This window comes from Bubalus kerabau, chromosome 16 (assembly GCF_029407905.1).
Source record: "Bubalus kerabau isolate K-KA32 ecotype Philippines breed swamp buffalo chromosome 16, PCC_UOA_SB_1v2, whole genome shotgun sequence".
Lineage (NCBI taxonomy): Eukaryota > Metazoa > Chordata > Mammalia > Artiodactyla > Bovidae > Bubalus > Bubalus kerabau.
The window spans coordinates 17,741,065-17,751,212 of NC_073639.1; the positions used below are offsets into that span (position 1 = coordinate 17,741,065).

At 39.4% G+C, this 10,148-nt stretch overlaps 1 long non-coding RNA gene across 1 annotated transcript; it reads right to left on the reverse strand.

Moving 5' to 3' along the window:
- Nucleotides 1-523: 523 nt before the first annotated feature.
- Nucleotides 524-2,613, reverse strand: LOC129629710 (uncharacterized). Its single transcript, XR_008703319.1, has 2 exons — nt 2,039-2,613; nt 524-784 (listed from the first exon to the last, which is right to left on the reverse strand). It is a non-coding gene; the product is annotated as an uncharacterized LOC129629710 (long non-coding RNA).
- Between the last annotated feature and the right edge of the window lie 7,535 nt (nt 2,614-10,148).

Sequence of the window (10,148 nt, forward strand, 5' to 3'; positions counted from 1 at the left end):
CACCAGGATCCCTGCGGGAGACTAAGTCCATCATTTCAAACACACGGGAAAGAACCCCCAGTACAGCGTGTTGTAGTTGTTGGTTGCGTGGGGGTTGATGGGAAGTGTGCAGATGGGAAATCAGAAATTGCACAAAGAAGATGTTTCCAAAACCTCCAGACTGGCTCCAAGCCCTTTCATTCCTTGCCCAGGATCCCCTCTAAGTGTAAGTAAGCACAGGCAGCTTCCCAGAGCTTTTCAGATAATCAAGACACCATTGGTAGGAACAAGAAGTTATGAAAACAGTTTCTGCTTTTCACGTTCTGGCCTGTCTGATTCTTCTCATTCTTAAGTTAAGGGTCATTCTGCACTTTTTTTCCCTTCCCTTTTGTGCTTCTCTGCCCAACCACTTTTCACCCATTCAACTTCCTGTTCCTCTCTTGCATCCAGTTCTTTGTATGACTTGGCACCTTGGGCCTTCACATGTCCGGAGTACTTCCTGAGCAAATATTTTATTGAACTTCCTAAAAATACACAGGTAGAATGAAAATAGGACCATGTAAATAAAGACAGTGGAGTGTTTATGTTTACTAGAAAACGTGCAGAAATATGCTGGTGTAGGGTTCTCTGAGTCTGTCTCCACTGTGGCTCTTTCCTGCGTTAAAAACGCCATTGGACAGAAATAAACTCACAGCCATTTCTGCTTGACTTTCTGAACACCGACTTCCATAGTAATATATTCTGTGAAGTTCAGAACAGTCTGTTCCTCCATAAAGTGATGGTCGCATTCCTCAAAAATTCCCTGCTATCAAAAAAGAAAAAAATCACATGAAGGAATTGCTTCAGTGGAAAAGATATGGTTCAGTTTCTATAGTTCATTTTTCTAGTGGTGATGTATTGAATAAATAAATGGGTGCATGCTTTAAAAATACCTATATGATGCTTAGATATGCAATCTAAAATTTATTTGGCAAGTCAGCATTCGATTACATCTAATTTTTCCACCAATACTGTCCTTAACCCAGCATCTTCATGCATTTAATCATTATTACTTTTGTCATTCATCAGTAGGATAAATCAAGTGAAAAGCCATGAGCCAAAGTATCTGTGTCCTTAGGGCAATGGCTTTCTTCTTACCCAGGTGCTAATTCATGTTCACAATTGTCCTATTACTTAAAGCGGTCTAGTACAAGCAAATCATTAGTCATTCGAGTCAATTTCATTATATTGCCTTGATTTTATGGAAAGGTGGACTCCATTTGTGGATGCAAAATGAAAGTCATGAGTTAAATATAAGTTGATTTTGGATTACAACAAGCAGGCTTTTTGAAGTTGAAATATTATCTAACTGTTGATGCTCACTGAGGATCTTTTATTCCTTTGCATACTATAAACCATTGAGACAAGAGCCAAAAATGGTCTTTTCTAAAGAACACTCCATCTTTCCTCCTGGGACATTTATTTCTGTTTTATTTTCATCTTTTATTTTTAATGAGAGTCAAAGGCTAACTTTGTATATGCTTATTTATAATTGTTTAGAACAGCACATTAAAAAATACTGGCACTTAATAACTATCTCTCAAATTCTGTTTTTAATTTTATTGAAGTATAGTTGATTTACAGCATTGTGTTACTTTCTACTGTACTGCAAAGTGATTCAGCTATACATCTATATAATTCTTTTCCATATTCTTTCCCATTATGGTTTATCCCACATCTCAAATTCTAGGTAGTTACACTTTATAAGTCTATTTGCAAGTGAGTTTGTAGTGCCATGAAGAAGCTGCACAGATTTAATGAGGGTGAACCAGGTATTACTAAACAACTTTTCTAAAGAAAGGAACTCTACCTTAAAAGCAAGCAAGCAAAATTCCTTTTTCTCCCTCCTAACTAAAGAGACAAGTTAACTTGCCAACTGAAAACTCTTAAGTCCCAAGACATACCCTAAACACAGAAAAATAAGCACTAGATGAATGCCTCCCCTTTTTGCTGTTGGTCTGAGGCCGACTGACAGCGCCAGGTGGCAGCCCTCGGGAGCCGCCCGCTGCAGATGCCGTACCTGACAGCCAAACGCGGGCAGGAGTTAAGCAGAAACACGTGCTTCCTGTGCAGGGCAATGGTCAGCAGGTGGGATCGGCAGGCAGACTGCGATCCGAGCCGGTCCTCCTGTGTGGTCATCGGGGCCGCCGGCCTTGCAGGCACCGAGGGCCTGGAACAGGACGCTTGCTCAGTGCTCTGTTGGAAGCTGTTCAAATGCAATTATACTGTATGTCGTGGCAGAATAGATGACTTAGAGGTTCCACACAAATTGAATTTGAGGCCAGCTTGAAATTACATTAGATCTGGGGGCTTTGACCAAAGCCTGTCTGAATCCCCCCTGCATTCCCCTTAAGGTCATCTTTCTTTAATCATTCACTAATGTTTTTCCTGTTAGGTCACTGATGAATGGGTGACGTAAATCTCCTTCCCCACCCCCACCTCCTCTTTTGAGTATTACATGGTAATGTTTTATTAATTTGTCCTTTGGGGCTGCTATCAAAACAGCAAATATGAAACTAATTTCCAAATCTCAAGAAACTGACTTTTCTCATTCTGCTTTGTACCGTAAGTCTCAAAGGCAAAGATCAATGACCTGGATGTGATACAAGCCAAGGTGCTCTGATGCTCTGCTGTTGTCTGTAAGGACTTTTTTTTTTACCAACTGAGAGACACCAAGGGAATGAAACAGATTCAACTCATGAGAAAAATAAGGACCTGCCCCTCAGGGTGAGAAGCACGAATGCCCATTCTCAGATTAATAGCATCCTGTGTCTCTGATAACTACTTCATTTTTCTCAATATCCTATTCAAGCAGTAAACTATTAATCTCAGGAAATTGTTAAAGGTATAGCAAAGCTAGAACACTTCCTCCATCTTTACTCTGTCTCTGCAAACTTTAGCAGGTTGGGTAAGTATGCAACCAATGTGTTTGTTAAGAGGTAAAATTTCTCTGATAAATTTAGAATTAGCTAAACTATGCACAATAACTTTTTTTTCTTCATTCAATCAAGAATCTGTTAGGAAACATTCGTAAGGAATACACAGCTTATGATGTCTTCTAGGTTCTTTCATCAGCAGAGCTAAGTTAAAAGTATTCTAAAGCCAGGAAAGGTGATGAATGGTTTGGGAGAAATTTGGAGGGAAGAACTCAGAAGATACTTGACAAAAATTCTGGGTAGACCACTTGACAAAATAGATATTTCAGCAAATTTGGCATCAGAATATATTTCTATAAATATAAAGTAAAATGTATGTCATTCCCCATTAGTTCATTTATTAGCTTCTTTTTTTATTAAAAAATTTTTAAATTAGAGTTGATTTACAGGGTTTCAGGTGTACAACAAAGTGATTCAGTTATACATTCATACATACATATATATATAAATACACACACATATCTATATATACATATATATTCTTTTTCATAGTTTTTCCATTATAAGTTATTAACCCATTAGTTTTATATTGTATTCATTCAAGAAACATTTATTAATGTTTATTAAAGCATGTGCCAGGCTCTGTGTTGAACACTGAAGAGAGACTTGATAAATAAGACACAGTCTCTGGCCTTAAGCAGATCTATGGCTAAGTAGTGGAGACAGAAAAAAGGAGCAGAGGGCGGCAGAGGATGAGATGTTTTGATGGCATCACTGACTCAATGGACAAGAGTTTGAGTAAACTCCAGGAGATGGTGATGGACAGGCAAACCTGGTGTGCTCTGGTTCATGGGGTCGCAAAGAGTCAAATACAACTTAGCGACTGAAGGACAACAAAGGGAGACAGACATATACACGAGTGATTTCAATGCATCGTGTGAGGCACCACAGTATAGGGCTAACTGGTAGCATAAAGAAGGGAATTCTCAGCAGTGTCTGGGAGGTAGCTCTTTCAAAGATCCTGATTCCATGACAACAGTTAAAATGATCAAGACTCATACTGGAATTGAAGTATTTTTGAAGTTTAACATACACACATTATGTGCATACACATAAACGAATGTGTACTTATTGGCAAATTTTCACTCAGTGAACACTTATGTAATCTGTCTCCAACTCCACAAGCAGAGCGTGAGAAGATTCTGGAAGCCCCCTTGTTTTCTCCCCCATTGCCACTCCACCCAAAGATGATGACTCTTCTGGCTTCTAACACCGGGATTTACTCTTGCCTGCTTTTGCATTTTATGTAAATAGAATCATTCCGTAGGCTTCTTTCACATTTGGCTACTTTTCTCAGTTTTATATTAGTGAGGTTCATTTCTGTAGTGAAACAGCCTTCTCTGTGATACATAGCATTCTACTTTATGAATATGGCACAATTTATTTACCCACGCGTGTGTGAGGGAATTTGGGTTGTTTCCTGTTTGGGTTGTTATAAATATTGTCTCTGGGAACACTTCTGCACATGTCTTTTGGTGAACATATGTATTCATTTCTCTTGAGTGAGTATATATCTAGGAGTGGAATTTCTGGATCATAAGGAATGCATATGTTCAACTCTTGTAGATACTGCCAGCAAGTATTCCAACGTGGTTTTCAGCAGTTTACATGACCACCGTCTGTATCCTCCAGTTCTGTTCGCTCCAAACCCTCCTCAGGGCTTGGCATTGTCTGTTTTTTCCACTTTAGCCATTCTTTTGGATATAGAATGGTCTTTCATTGTGGTTTTATTTATGAAACCTAGGAGTTTTAAAATGATAAAAATCAGAGATGTGTTCCCACGGATAACTGCTCTGAAGAGAGAGCTGGAAAATTTTTGGAAACGAAGAGCTTCTGTGATTTAATCTGCTGTCTGTGGGATTTGGAGCACCGTGGTGTTGCAGAACTCAGAATTACAAAGCATCTCCTCAACTCACGCCTCTTCCATAGTTTCTTTCATTCCAGCCTTCTGCTTTTTACCTCCCCAGTGGCATGGCTTCCTCCAGCTCTAAAGTTAAAAGCGATGGTAGTAGCTGATACATGTCTGTGGGTTACTGTCTGCAAGGTCTTATTCCCAAGCAGTTTCTAGGTATATATTCTGTTAACCCTCATGACAATTCCATAAGTTAGATGGTGTTATTCACTCCATTTTACAGGTGAGAAGAATAAGGCACAGAGAGGGTGAGTAACTCATCCAGGTTTCACAGGGAATCTTGGAGCCTGGTATTGAACCCAGGTGGAGAGTCTCTGAATCTAAGCTCTTGATCCCTATACTACTTTATGCTGGTGGAGAATGAAGCTTGCCCCTTTTCTTTCCAGTGTATATTTGTATGTTTCAAAGAGAATCATAGTTTCTTGACATTCTCACCTAAAATAAATACTCCATCAGTTACAAGGGACTTATTGACTGTGTGTCCTGAGCTATTGATAGACATGATGATGCATGTAAGGTGAGGGGGTTAATAAGATTCTGCTCTTGCATAGAATCCATAAACTTCCAAGTTCTTTTCCATCTGTCATCGCACTTGATCTTCATGAAAGTCAACTGAGGAGAGAATTTAGGACTGAGAAGTTAAGTGAGTTGCCGAAGGTCAAATGGTGCATGAATGCTAGAAGCAGGCTCTGAACCTCGATTTATATCTTTGGTTTTCCTGATGAACCTTAGATTGTGATGTGCAGAGACCTATTTGAATACAAATTCTGTGTAATCCACACCAAAATCCCTCCAGATTCTACACGTGAGTCAATTAACTCTTCAGTGAAAAATCATCTATGTTGATTTTAATTTGCATATTTTAATTTTTTCTCCCCTCATTTCTTGTCTGTTTTTTGGAGGGTAGGGATTGTATTTTTAGTCATGCTGTGCTTAGTCATTCAGTTGTGTCCAACTCTTTGTGACTACATGAACGGTATGTAGCCTGCCAGGCTCCTCTGCCCTTGGGGATTCTTCAGGCAAGAATACTGGAATGGGTTGCCACGCCCTCCTCCAGGGGAATCTTGTGAACCCAGGGATTGAACCCAGGGTCTCCTGCACTGCAGGCAGATTCTTTACCATCTGAGCCACCAGGGAAGCATTTTTTTTTTAGTAGTAGTAGTGATATCTAAATGGCTTCATAAGGACCAAATTCAGTGCTTGAATTACTAATGAAAAGTTTGACTCAATACTGGCTAATAACCAATAGGGCTTCCCTGATGATTCAGTGGTAAAGAATCCTTCTGCCAATGCAAGAGACATGGGTTCCATCCCTGGGTAGGAAAGATCCCCCAAAGAAGGAAATGGCAACCTACTTCAGTATTCTTGCCTGGGAAATCCCATGGACAGAGGAGCCTCGTGGGCTACAGTCTATGGGGCTGCAAAAGAGTCAGATCCCACATAGTGACTAAACACCACCAATGACCAAAAATAGTACAATCCTTTTGTGTTTTTTGGTCATATGTGTCTACTCTTTTAGATTAATTGCCACAGAAATCTAAAGAAGAATCTGTTATTAGTGACTTTTATGCCATCCAGTGGACAACACTGTAATTTTCCTAACACTTATTCACTAAAGAAAACAAACTTAATTTCCCTGTGCCACCATGTTAATAAATGTTGACTCTAAAAAGGACATTAAATATTTCAGTGCCACCCAGCATGTAAACACCTATGTCATATGTTACTTCTAAACTTACATCTGTAATGTTGACGGAGAAGGCAGGGTCAAAATGAAAATGTGAAACTTGCGGACTCTGCCACAATGATATTCCCTGTTTCTTTGCAAGCACTTCTCTGAAACCAGAAAAACAAGTCTTCCCATCCTTTCCCCACATTTTCCAAATACGGAATTTTGTTGGAATTCGATAGGAGTCCTTCATCTCAACTGCATAGAGTTTGCTTCCATGGAACCCCAGGAATCACCCACTTCTTTTTCATATTTGAGACACTTCTAGAACATTAATGAAATCATTTAGGGGTGGTGTAACTAGCACTTAAAACTAAAATGGAGTAGAATAAAATAGAAAAGAAAATATAGTGCATCCCATTGCTACATGAAGCTTGTTTCAGTTGGATGTGCATGAAAGTGATGTAATACTGAGTCCTGATGTGATATATTTCTTACCATGGTTTTGTCTGCACTGGTTATTTATCTTTTGTCTTTCAACTCCACATCCACCCTCTCTACACTGCTTTCTGTTGACATTGGAATTCTCCTGTGCAGGGTGGTTCTATCAAGTTCTGCAACTAGGAAGTGCTGGAGGGCAAGGAGAATGTGGGAGGAGGGAAGAAGGGGCTTCCTTTCTGTTTTTCTGTTTCCATTAGCATTGATTTAGCAACAGCATCAGCTCCAGCTTCAGACTTTTCTCAGCTTCTTTCAGATCTCCAGCAGCAGAGGTACCGGGCAAAATCAGATGGTGCATCTCCTCAAATGTATGAATGTCAACTCCTCAGAATCTTCCCTTCAAGCTCCTGGTTCTAACTAGTCCATCTCTTATTCTCTGTTCCCATTCCCAAGACTAGGGCTAATTGCTGCAGTTATTACCTCTAGATATGATTTTCAATCCTAAAGGAAATCAACCCTGAATATTCTGGAAGGACTAATGCTGAAGCTAAAGCTCCAATAATTTGGCCACCTGATGCAAAGAGACAACTCATTAGAAAAGACTGGGAAAGATTGAGGGCAGAAGAAGGGGATGACGGAGGATGAGATGGTTGGATGACATCCCCGACTCGATGGACATGAGTCTGAGCAAACTCCAGGAGACAGTGAAGGACAGGGAAGCCTGGCATGCTACAGTCCATGGGGTTGCAAAGAGTTGGACACGACTGAGTGACTGAACAATAACAATTATTTTAGTGTTCCCTTTCTGTAAAGGCAGTCTGATTGTGGGTTGGAAAAGAATTTGCAGATATGAGGCAGAATGAGAGGAGAATAGAGTTTATCAGAGTGGGTGATGCTGTTAGAACAGTGGGCCAACTCAAGGAAGAGCTAACCCCTTTCATGGGCTTGTGGCCAATTTTTATAGTCTCAATGCAAAGAAAATTCCTGTGGGAAGGGGTGATGTTAAGTCATTGGTGGGGGGTCTTTTGGTGCCTGCTATAGAGATGGATGCTGTGACAACTGGATGGCATAGCTCATGACAAAAAGGATGTGTCGTGACAATAGTTGCCATGGAGCTTGGCTAATCCTGGAAATATGGCCCTATGATCCCAACATGGGGCTCCACTCTTTCTAACTTTCAACATGGTAAACCAATTCTTTGTTCTAAATCCCTCTCTTTGAAATCCATACAGTGATTTTCATTTTCTTGACTAAACCCTGAATGATATAGAGTCAAGAAAAGAAGTCGATAATGAGTAATGTTGAGCATCTTTTCATGTGTTTGTTAGCCATCTGTATGTCTTCTTTGGAGAAATGTCTATTTAGTTCTTTGGCCCATTTTTTGATTGGGTCATTTATTTTTCTGGAATTGAGCTGTAGGAGTTGCTTGTATATTCTCGAGATTAGTTGTTTGTCAGTTGCTTCATTTGCTATTATTTTCTCCCATTCTGAAGGCTGTCTTTTCACCTTGCTAATAGTTTCCTTTGATGTGCAGAAGCTTTTAAGGTTAATTAGGTCCCATTTGTTTATTTTTGCTTTTATTTCCAATATTCTGGGAGGTGGGTCATAGAGGATCCTGCTGTGATGTATGTCGGAGAGTGTTTTGCCTATGTTCTCCTCTAGGAGTTTTATAGTTTCTGGTCTTACATTGAGATCTTTAATCCATTTTGAGTTTATTTTTGTGTATGGTGTTAGAAAGTGTTCTAGTTTCATTCTTTTACAAGTGGTTGACCAGATTTCCTAGCACCACTTGTTAAAGAGATTGTCTTTAATCCATTGTATATTCTTGCCTCCTTTGTCAAAGATAAGGTGTCCGTATGTGCGTGGATTTATCTCTGGGCTTTCTATTTTGTTCCATTGATCTATATTTCTGTCTTTGTGCCAGTACCATACTGTCTTGATAACTGTGGCTTTGTAGTAGAGCCTGAAGTCAGGTAGGTTGATTCCTCCTGTTCCATTCTTCTTTCTCAAGATCGCTTTGGCTATTCGAGGTTTTTTGTATTTCCATACAAATTGTGAAATTATTTGTTCTAGCTCTGTGAAGAATACTGTTGGTAGCTTGATAGGGATTGCATTGAATCTATAAATTGCTTTGGGTAGTATACTCATTTTCACTATATTGATTCTTCCAATCCATGAACATGGTATATTTCTCCATCTATTAGTGTCCTCTTTGATTTCTTTCACCAGTGTTTTATAGTTTTCTATATATAGGTCTTTAGTTTCTTTAGGTAGATATATTCCTAAGTATTTTATTCTTTTTGTTGCAATGGTGAATGGAATTGTTTCCTTAATTTCTCTTTCTGTTTTCTTGTTATTAGTGTATAGGAATGCAAGGGATTTCTGGGTGTTGATTTTATATCCTGCAACTTTACTATAGTCATTGATTAGTTCTAGTAATTTTCTGGTGGAGTCTTTAGGGTTTTCTATGTAGAGGATCATGTCATCTGCAAATAGTGAGAGTTTTACTTCTTCTTTTCCAATTTGGATTCCTTTTATTTCTTTTTCTGCTCTCATTGCTGTGGCCAAAACTTCCAAAACTATGCAAACTAGTACAGCCACTATGGAGAACAGTGTGGAGATTCCTTAAAAAACTGGAAATAGAACCGCCTTATGATCCAGCAATCCCACTGCTGGGCATACACACTGAGGAAACCAGAAGGGAAAGAGACATGTGTACCCCAATGTTCATCGCAGCACTGTTTATAATAGCCAGGACATGGAAGCAACCTAGATGTCCATCAGCAGATGAATGGATAAGAAAGCTGTGGTACATATACACAATGGAGTATTGCTCAGCCATTAAAAAGAATACATTTGAATCAGTTCTAATGAGGTGGATGAAACTGGAGCCTATTATACAGAGTGAAGTAAGCCAGAAAGAAAAACACCAATACAGTATACTAATGCATATATATGGAATTTAGAAAGATGGTAACAATAACCCTGTGTATGAGACAGCAAAAGAGATACTGATATACAGAACAGTCTTATGGACTCTGTGGGAGAGGGAGAGGGTGGGAAGATTTGGGAGAATGGCATTGAAACATGTAAAACATCATGTATGAAACGAGTTGCCAGTCCAGGTTCGATGCACGATACTGGATGCTTGGGGCTGGTGCACTTGGACGACCCA